This window comes from Scylla paramamosain, chromosome 30 (genome assembly GCF_035594125.1).
Source record: "Scylla paramamosain isolate STU-SP2022 chromosome 30, ASM3559412v1, whole genome shotgun sequence".
Lineage (NCBI taxonomy): Eukaryota > Metazoa > Arthropoda > Malacostraca > Decapoda > Portunidae > Scylla > Scylla paramamosain.
The window spans coordinates 2047501-2055000 of record NC_087180.1 but is presented as its reverse complement, the minus strand read 5'-3'; the positions used below and the strand labels follow the sequence as shown (position 1 = coordinate 2055000).

The 7500-nt window shown below is 43.5% G+C and overlaps 1 protein-coding gene across 2 annotated transcripts in view; it reads left to right on the top strand.

The window, feature by feature from the left end:
* LOC135116157 (octopamine receptor beta-2R-like) overlaps positions 1-7500 on the top strand; it is a 37509-nt gene that overhangs the window by 15153 nt on the left and 14856 nt on the right. Inside the window, exon 3 of one of the 2 annotated variants that reach the window (XM_064033409.1) lies at positions 7024-7141. The exons of the other annotated variant lie outside the window; for it this stretch is intronic. The gene's annotated coding sequence lies outside the window, so the exon portion shown is untranslated. The remainder of the gene's footprint in view (positions 1-7023; positions 7142-7500) is intronic. 2 annotated transcript variants of the gene reach the window in all.

Here is a 7500-nt window from a genome sequence, read left to right as displayed (position 1 = left end):
ACAAAACACACACACACACACACACACACACACACACACACACACACACACACACACACACACACACACACACACACACGTACATTTTCAGTCACTACCAATATATTAGTTAACCCTTTATTATCATTACTAATTATTGCATAGTCGGACTGCACGATGGCTGATATCCATTACCACTCACTCTCTCAGTCTCTAACTTTAGTCAGCAATTAAACCTGTTTCTCTTTTTTGTTCATTGGACTCCTTAGATAACATATATTTGATATGTTTTTTCTTTTCAAATTTCTTTTTCAAATCTGTATTTTCGACCTACCAAGGCTTACATGTTTGTCTCTACCCAGCTTGAGGACCTGAGGCTGTCTTGTTGTAAGGCTCCACAAAGTGAGTGATATCGCCTTGTTAGAGACCCACGCCTGTGCTCACAGTGGAAGTTATTGTCTCCGGTGCACGAGGCAAACACTTCACATACTTCTCCTCCTCCTAATGCGACTTTGCGTACCACCAGAGACAGAGTGGTGACAGAAATGATCAAGTGTTGCCTTTCCTCTCCTAAAACTGAAGACGTGAATGAGAAAAAAGCTAATAGCCAAATAGAAAGAATAAAGTAAAATAAAACAAATGCCTCCTCGTGCTTCTCAATTCTCTCCAACGTAGATGAGAGAGAGAGAGAGAGAGAGAGAGAGAGAGAGAGAGAGAGAGAGAGAGAGAGAGAGAGAGAGAGAGAGAGAGAGAGAGAGAGAATCAGTGGTCTTGTCCTTCCGTGCCACGAGCCTCACATTCTTGTTCTGTTCGCCATCAGAATTCTTCAATTAAGTTTCTCTGACTTTCTTTCGCCAGTTCCATCAGACAAGTTGACGCTTGGAGTTCCTTGTAATATTTTCAATTTCTTGTTAAATGTTACATAAGATGCTGTTCTCGATAAACATTTCAGGCTTCATTAATATTCGCGTTCTTTCCAAAATATTCATCAAAGATTTTTTATATTTCTTCCTTTATCGGTTAATATGTTTTCTTTACTAATGATGCACTGGTATTTGTTACCTTATCCCAGTAAATCTATCTTCATTAACATTTGCTTTCTTTCCTTCTAAAATATACTTCTAAGATTCCTAAAATTTCTTCTTTTGTCTCTATATCAGGTTTTCAGTACATCAGGCGATGCACTGCTGCTTGTCATGTTATCATATCTAACTCAGGAATGAATTCTCGCTACTGTTTTTGTCAACAGTCGCCTTCTTTTCTTCCAAAAAATATTTCCGAGGTTTCTAATATTTCGTACTTTACTGGTTATATATCACTTTCTCTCTCTCTCTCTCTCTCTCTCTCTCTCTCTCTCTCTCTCTCTCTCTCTCTCTCTCTTTATTACTAGCATACTGGTACTTAACATTTTACTCTCGCTATCTCAGCAACGCATTCCCACAACAGTCTCCATCAATGCTCGCCTTCTTTCCTTCCAAACTGTACTTCTGAAGATTCCAGTATTTCTTCCTTTGTCCCTTAATATCAAGTTTTCTCTAATACTAATATTGTTGGTACCTGTCATTTTATCGTCGCTATCCCAGAGCCGAATTTCCACAATTGTCTTCATCAATATTTACTTTCTTTCCTTTTGAATTATACATCTGAGAATTCTCATATTTCTTCCTTTGTCCCTTAATATGGAGCTTTCTTTACTAATGCTCCACTGGTACATGTTATTTTATCCCACCAAATCCATCTTTATTAATGTTTGCTTTCTTTCCTTCCAAAATTTACTTCTAAAAACTCAAATAGTTCTTCCTTCTCTTCCCTTAATTCAAGTTTTCTTTACTACTAACATAATGATATCTGTGTTTTTATCCTCGGTATTTTAGCAGGTAACTTCCACAACTTCATGTCTTTCCATCTTCCTCTTCCTTCACAATGATTTTCTTAAAGTTCACCTCCTCTCTCTATTCCCCACACTGTTCACCGTCATCTGGTATTCGAACCGCTGAGGTGGTGCTGAATAATTCCAGGACTCACTACTGAAAGCTCAATTTATGATCCTTTTATTTCTGAATGGAGCAGAGAGATCCTGGTAGTCTTTGCTGCTTCTGGATTTTTTCTCCCTCCAGCCAGGCTGTCGAGCAGTGGAGAGTAAGAATGAAGCGTCTTGCGGGAGAGAGGCAGGGAAGTGCTGTTTAATCAAGCGATGTATGAAAAATGGAATAGAAAAATGATTGATGCATTGATCGATTCTTTGCTACATCGTGAATTTTATCTGTCTATGAGTCAGCTCTATTTAATTTCATTTATTTATTTATTTGATTTTTTTTATTATTTATGTAGGTGTAACGCGTCACAAAATCGCCCTTGCCACTCACACAAAACACTTAACGATCATTCTTGCCTCTCACTCACGCTATAATTCCATGTTTTCTTTTACTACCTTTCACCTTTTCTTCAAGACGGGAGAGTTCTTAAAGAGAAAAATACCAAGACATCACGGAGGCTAAAATAACTTGCCCTCTTTCGCTTTATTTTTCCTATTCTTGAGATTCTCTCTTTTAGGGAGCCGGATTTAGCGAGCATTTTCAGAGTGAAGATCACGAGAGAGACAGAAAATCAATGTGATGAATGGAGTGTAGGCGAGGAGGAGTGGAAGGGGCGAAGGTGGAGGAGAGTGTGGGCGAGGAAGAGGAATGGAGGGGGATGCAGTGAACGGACGGAGGCGGGGGAGGGTAAAGGAAGGCCCCGATCCTTCACTATAGGGGAAGACAATGATAGAAAGGTCAGGGATCGTTCCTCTTGGAGAAGGCATCGCCGTCTGCATTGTTTTATAAGCACCTCACTCTAGTTTTTATGATGGTGGTTGGGCAGCGGACTGGGTTAAAAGTTACTCTGTTCAGAATGATTTAAAACTGAGTACTCTTATGCTTAATATTATTTTTCTTCTCTGGTCTAAGAAAATAGTTATATAATCTACACAGCGTATGGGCGAAGTAGGGATGAGATGATCCTCGCGTGCCCCACAGAGGGCTTCATTCTGGCTGTGGTGAAGCCTGCTATATAATCCAGGGCAGCTGCTCCGAGAAGCAGGGCGTGGAGTACGTGTCTCGGAATTCCCTGCGTGCCGTGAACTGTGGCTAAAAAGGACGGAGCGAGGGGAATGGAGATCCCTTCCCTCTATTTTTGTTCCTATGATGGGACAAGGCATCGAGGGGAAGGGAGATTCAGTTCTTCCCGAACCGATACAGACGCTGCGACTCGACTTCCATCTTTTAGAGGAATGCCGGCCTGGTGGATGGGTAGATTAGGGAAGGCCAGGGACAAGAATACTAAGTATGCACAGCGCAACACTATTTACTTGTATGTACGGCAGCGTTTCAACACAGCTGTATTTTGATGACGTTGAATCAGAACAAAGAAGGTAAAAGATGAAGCTGCTTACACAGGAAATACACTGGAATACCAACACCACCTGATGCCTTCTTGCCTTGCGCACCGCCACAGACAGTGTGACCTTGATGGTAGTGTAGTTTGTTTCCCCTCGTCATGCTGACCTTCGGTGACCCGAACGTCACTCGGGGAGCACTATGCGTGCCTGTTTGGACGTGGAGGAAATCTGTTTAACATTTCCTGCCAGCGCGACTCAAAACATTTTAATCCACGCACCGATCAGCGTGAATAGTGAGTGCAAACACTCATTTAGGCGTCGCATTGAATTTTCATGAAGGTAATTTTGCAAGTTAATAGTGTGAAGTATAAAAATTATGTAATTCCGCGGGGAGTGTCGCTCCTGTGAGGGGGATTCCATTGGTGTTATTTTGCATCCACATCAACGGTGGACACTCATCCAGTGCGCAGGAAATAAAAGAAAAAAAAAAGCTTTAAAAATCATCTTATATCTTATATTTAACAAGGAAGTGTAGCATACATACGTGGCGGCAGTGCGGCGTGCCTGCACGTGGTGGCAGTGCGGCGTGCCTGCACGTGGCAGCAGTGCGGCGTGCCTGCACGTGACGGCAGTGCGGCGTGCCTGCACGTGGCAGCAGTGCGGCGTGCCTGCACGTGGCGGCAGTGCGGCGTGCCTGCACGTAGGGGCAGTGCGGCGTGCCTGTACGTGGCGGCAGTGCGGCGTGCCTGCACGTGGCGCCAGTGCGGCGTGCCTGTACGTGGCGCCAGTGCGGCGTGCCTGCACGTGGTGGCAGTGCGGCGTGCCTGCACGTGGTGGCAGTGCGGCGTGCCTGCATGTGGCGGCAGTGCGCCGTGCCTGCACGTGGCGGCAGTGCGCCGTGCCTGCACGTGGCGCCAGTGCGGCGTGCCTGCACGTGGCGCCAGTGCGGCGTGCCTGCACGTGGTGGCAGTGCGGCGTGCCTGCACGTGGCGGCAGTGCGGCGTGCCTGCACGTGGTGGCAGTGCGGCGTGCCTGCACGTGGTGGCAGTGTGGCGTGCCTGTACGTGGCGGCAGTGCGGCGTGCCTGCACGTGGTGGCAGTGTGGCGTGCCTGCACGTGGTGGCAGTGCGGCGTGCCTGCACGTGGTGGCAGTGCAGCATGCCTGCACGTGGTGGCAGTGCGGCGTGCCTGCACGTAGGGGCAGTGCGGCGTGCCTACACGTGGCGCCAGTGCGGCGTGCCTGCACGTGGTGGGACCTTCACTACCTGTACAGCTGGAACAAACGAATGTTTTTACAAGATCAGTCAGAGCGATTAACTCGAATTTATGATTAAAGCGGCGTTGGATAATACGATATGTGCCTGAACGTCACAAAAGACCCCATTATTAGAGAAATGAAAGTTCTCAGTATGCAGCCAATCAGTGTTTTGCTTCTCTGTACTGGCTGGGTTCACCCATTGCATTTTCATTGCTTTACTTTAGTGACATAATACTACAGTGAGGCACAGACTACCACGTGCTGACCTCATGGTTTCTTGCAGCTTTCCTTAATTTCTTATACTTTTATGTAAACAAGCCATGCCATATTTACCTAAAGGAGAAGCCGCGACGGAGCTCTTGGACACTAGCCAACCGCCACACAAGAGGACAGCTGGGGAACACATCGCGGGGATTGTGATCACAGCACATTAGCAACAGCCGCTGTTCAGTGGCCTCAGTGGCTGGCTGGGGTGCGACACTTCTGTCTCTGAATCAAGGCTAAGAATGTTCTCACTAGCGGTCAGGCATTTCACACTACGACTCACCAAATCCAAGCACACACGGAGGAGGAGGAGGAGGAGGAGGAGGAGGAGGAGGTGAAGAAGATGAACAATGGGGAGGAGGGAGAAGGAAAAAAGAAGAAACATTGTTATAGAGGACGTGTCAAAAGATTGTTGTCGTAAAGGATGTTAAAAAAGAGGTTCAAATACACTATTGTGGAGCATATGAAATTAAATCTCAATTGTGTAGCATATGAAATCAAACCGCAGTAGTAGGGCAAATGAAATGAAATTTCTATTGTCAAGGATGTAAAATTTTATTTATATTTCGGAGGATATAAAATAAAATCACTATTGTGGAGCACATTAAATTAAATCACCATTGTGGAACATGAAATGTAATCACTATTGTGGAACATATGAAATTAAACCGCGCCGCAGGAAGGAGACAGGAGTGCGACGTGACGCTGGCGGGTCAACAAACAAGGTTTATTCTGTACACAAAATATCACAAAAACTGATAAGAGTCGGGTCCGGGAGTGACTGTTTACACAGGGATGTCAAGCGAGGCCCGGAAGACTAGAGGTGGGGCGCGGGGCGTGTTCCCTGTGTGGGGCAGCGCGTCCAGTGACAACGCTCACTAGCCTTTGCCATCAAGCTACACAGAGATTTACTTTTTTTTTTTTTTTGTGTGTGTGTGTGTGTGTCTGAGAGGGACACCGCTTTAGGACAACAAAAAATGGAAGAATAAAAAGACCCACTGTGATGCTAGTCCCTTTTAGAGACTAAAATGGAAATAAGTGACTTGAAATATCCCTGTTGAAAGAGTTTAAATCACGAGAAGGAAATACAGAAGCAGGCAGGGAGTTCAGACTTTATCGAGAAAAAAAAAAAAAAGGGATGAATGATTGAGAATACCGGTTAACTTTTACATTAAGAAAAAGGACAGAATGAAAGTGAGTGAAAGTGGAAGTAAAAAGGAGGGGAAGCATGCCATTAGCAAGATCAAAAGAGCAATTAGCGTGAAAATAGCCGTAGAAGATAAGAAGATATGCAACACTGCGGTGATGAGAGAGAGGCTGAACACTTTAGCCAGCAACCTACAAAGAAATTTACTTTGCTTTCTGGTTTCTGGAGACGCATTACCTTTGAAGAGCTTGTGTTGATGTTTAGATTAATGAAGGTTTACCTATTTTTATTTTTACAAAGTTTTATTGCTGTTATTATTACTATTATTATTATTATTATTATTATTAGCAGTAGTAGTAGTAGTAGTAGTAGTACTAGTAGTAGTAGTAGTAGTAGTAGTATTTATTTTTACGGAATGCTATGTAATTGAGCACAGATGTTGTCCTTATATCATTAATCACATCCATGTTTTAGGAAATGAACGATGAACTTTGTCTACTTATTCTTTATTTATTTTCTACAATAATGTTACTGAGGCAAGATCTCCTGTGAGTTGTTACGCAGCTGAACATGACTCTATGTTTCCATTTATAATCATTTACCTGAAAGAGGAGCACTAATTACAGCTCGGTATTGCCCAGAGGAGGAAAGACACATCTGCTTAAACTTGTACTTGCCAATCACTAGTATTAACTCACCGGCAAAGGGTAGCAATGAAGAACCAAGTCTGCTACACATTCCTGAAATAAACTCCTTGCTGTCGCTCCGTAAAAACACCAATAAATCAACGCTGTGCAGTGGGAAGGAGGAAAAATTAAGTGAGGAAACTGACAGATACAAAATACTGCACAAACACAGGAACAAAACATAGATTAATATATTATTCAGTTGAAAAAGGAACACTAATTTATAGCCCGGTATTGCCCAGAGGAGGAAAGACACGTATCAGCTTAGACTAATACTTTCCAATTACTAATATCAATTCACCGTCGACAGGGAGCGATGAAGAACCAAGAATGCCAAGATTCCTCGAACAAACTCCATACGACATTCCTGTAGCGGCGTAAAAACACCAATAAATCAACGCTGTGCAGTGGATGAGAGAAAGTATTTGGTGAGAAGACTGATAGATACAAAATACTATACAAACAAACCAACAAAAATATATAGAATGTAGGAAAGCAAAACGAAATGTCACGAGTTGACGGTCATAAAATGTAAAGTGGCGGGATTACTGTCAGATTTAAGCCTTTTCACAATGGAAAGGCCATACAGTACGAGAGAGAGAGAGAGAGAGAGAGAGAGAGAGAGAGAGAGAGAGAGAGAGAGAGAGAGAGAGAGAGAGAGAGAGAAATGCATACCCTCAATAGAAATAATTAAGTAAATAATAAATAATAAATAATCAAATAAATAGGTAAATAAGAATTCAGGCAGCAAACTAAGTTCAACACCTTTAAGTTCAGGTCGTACAAC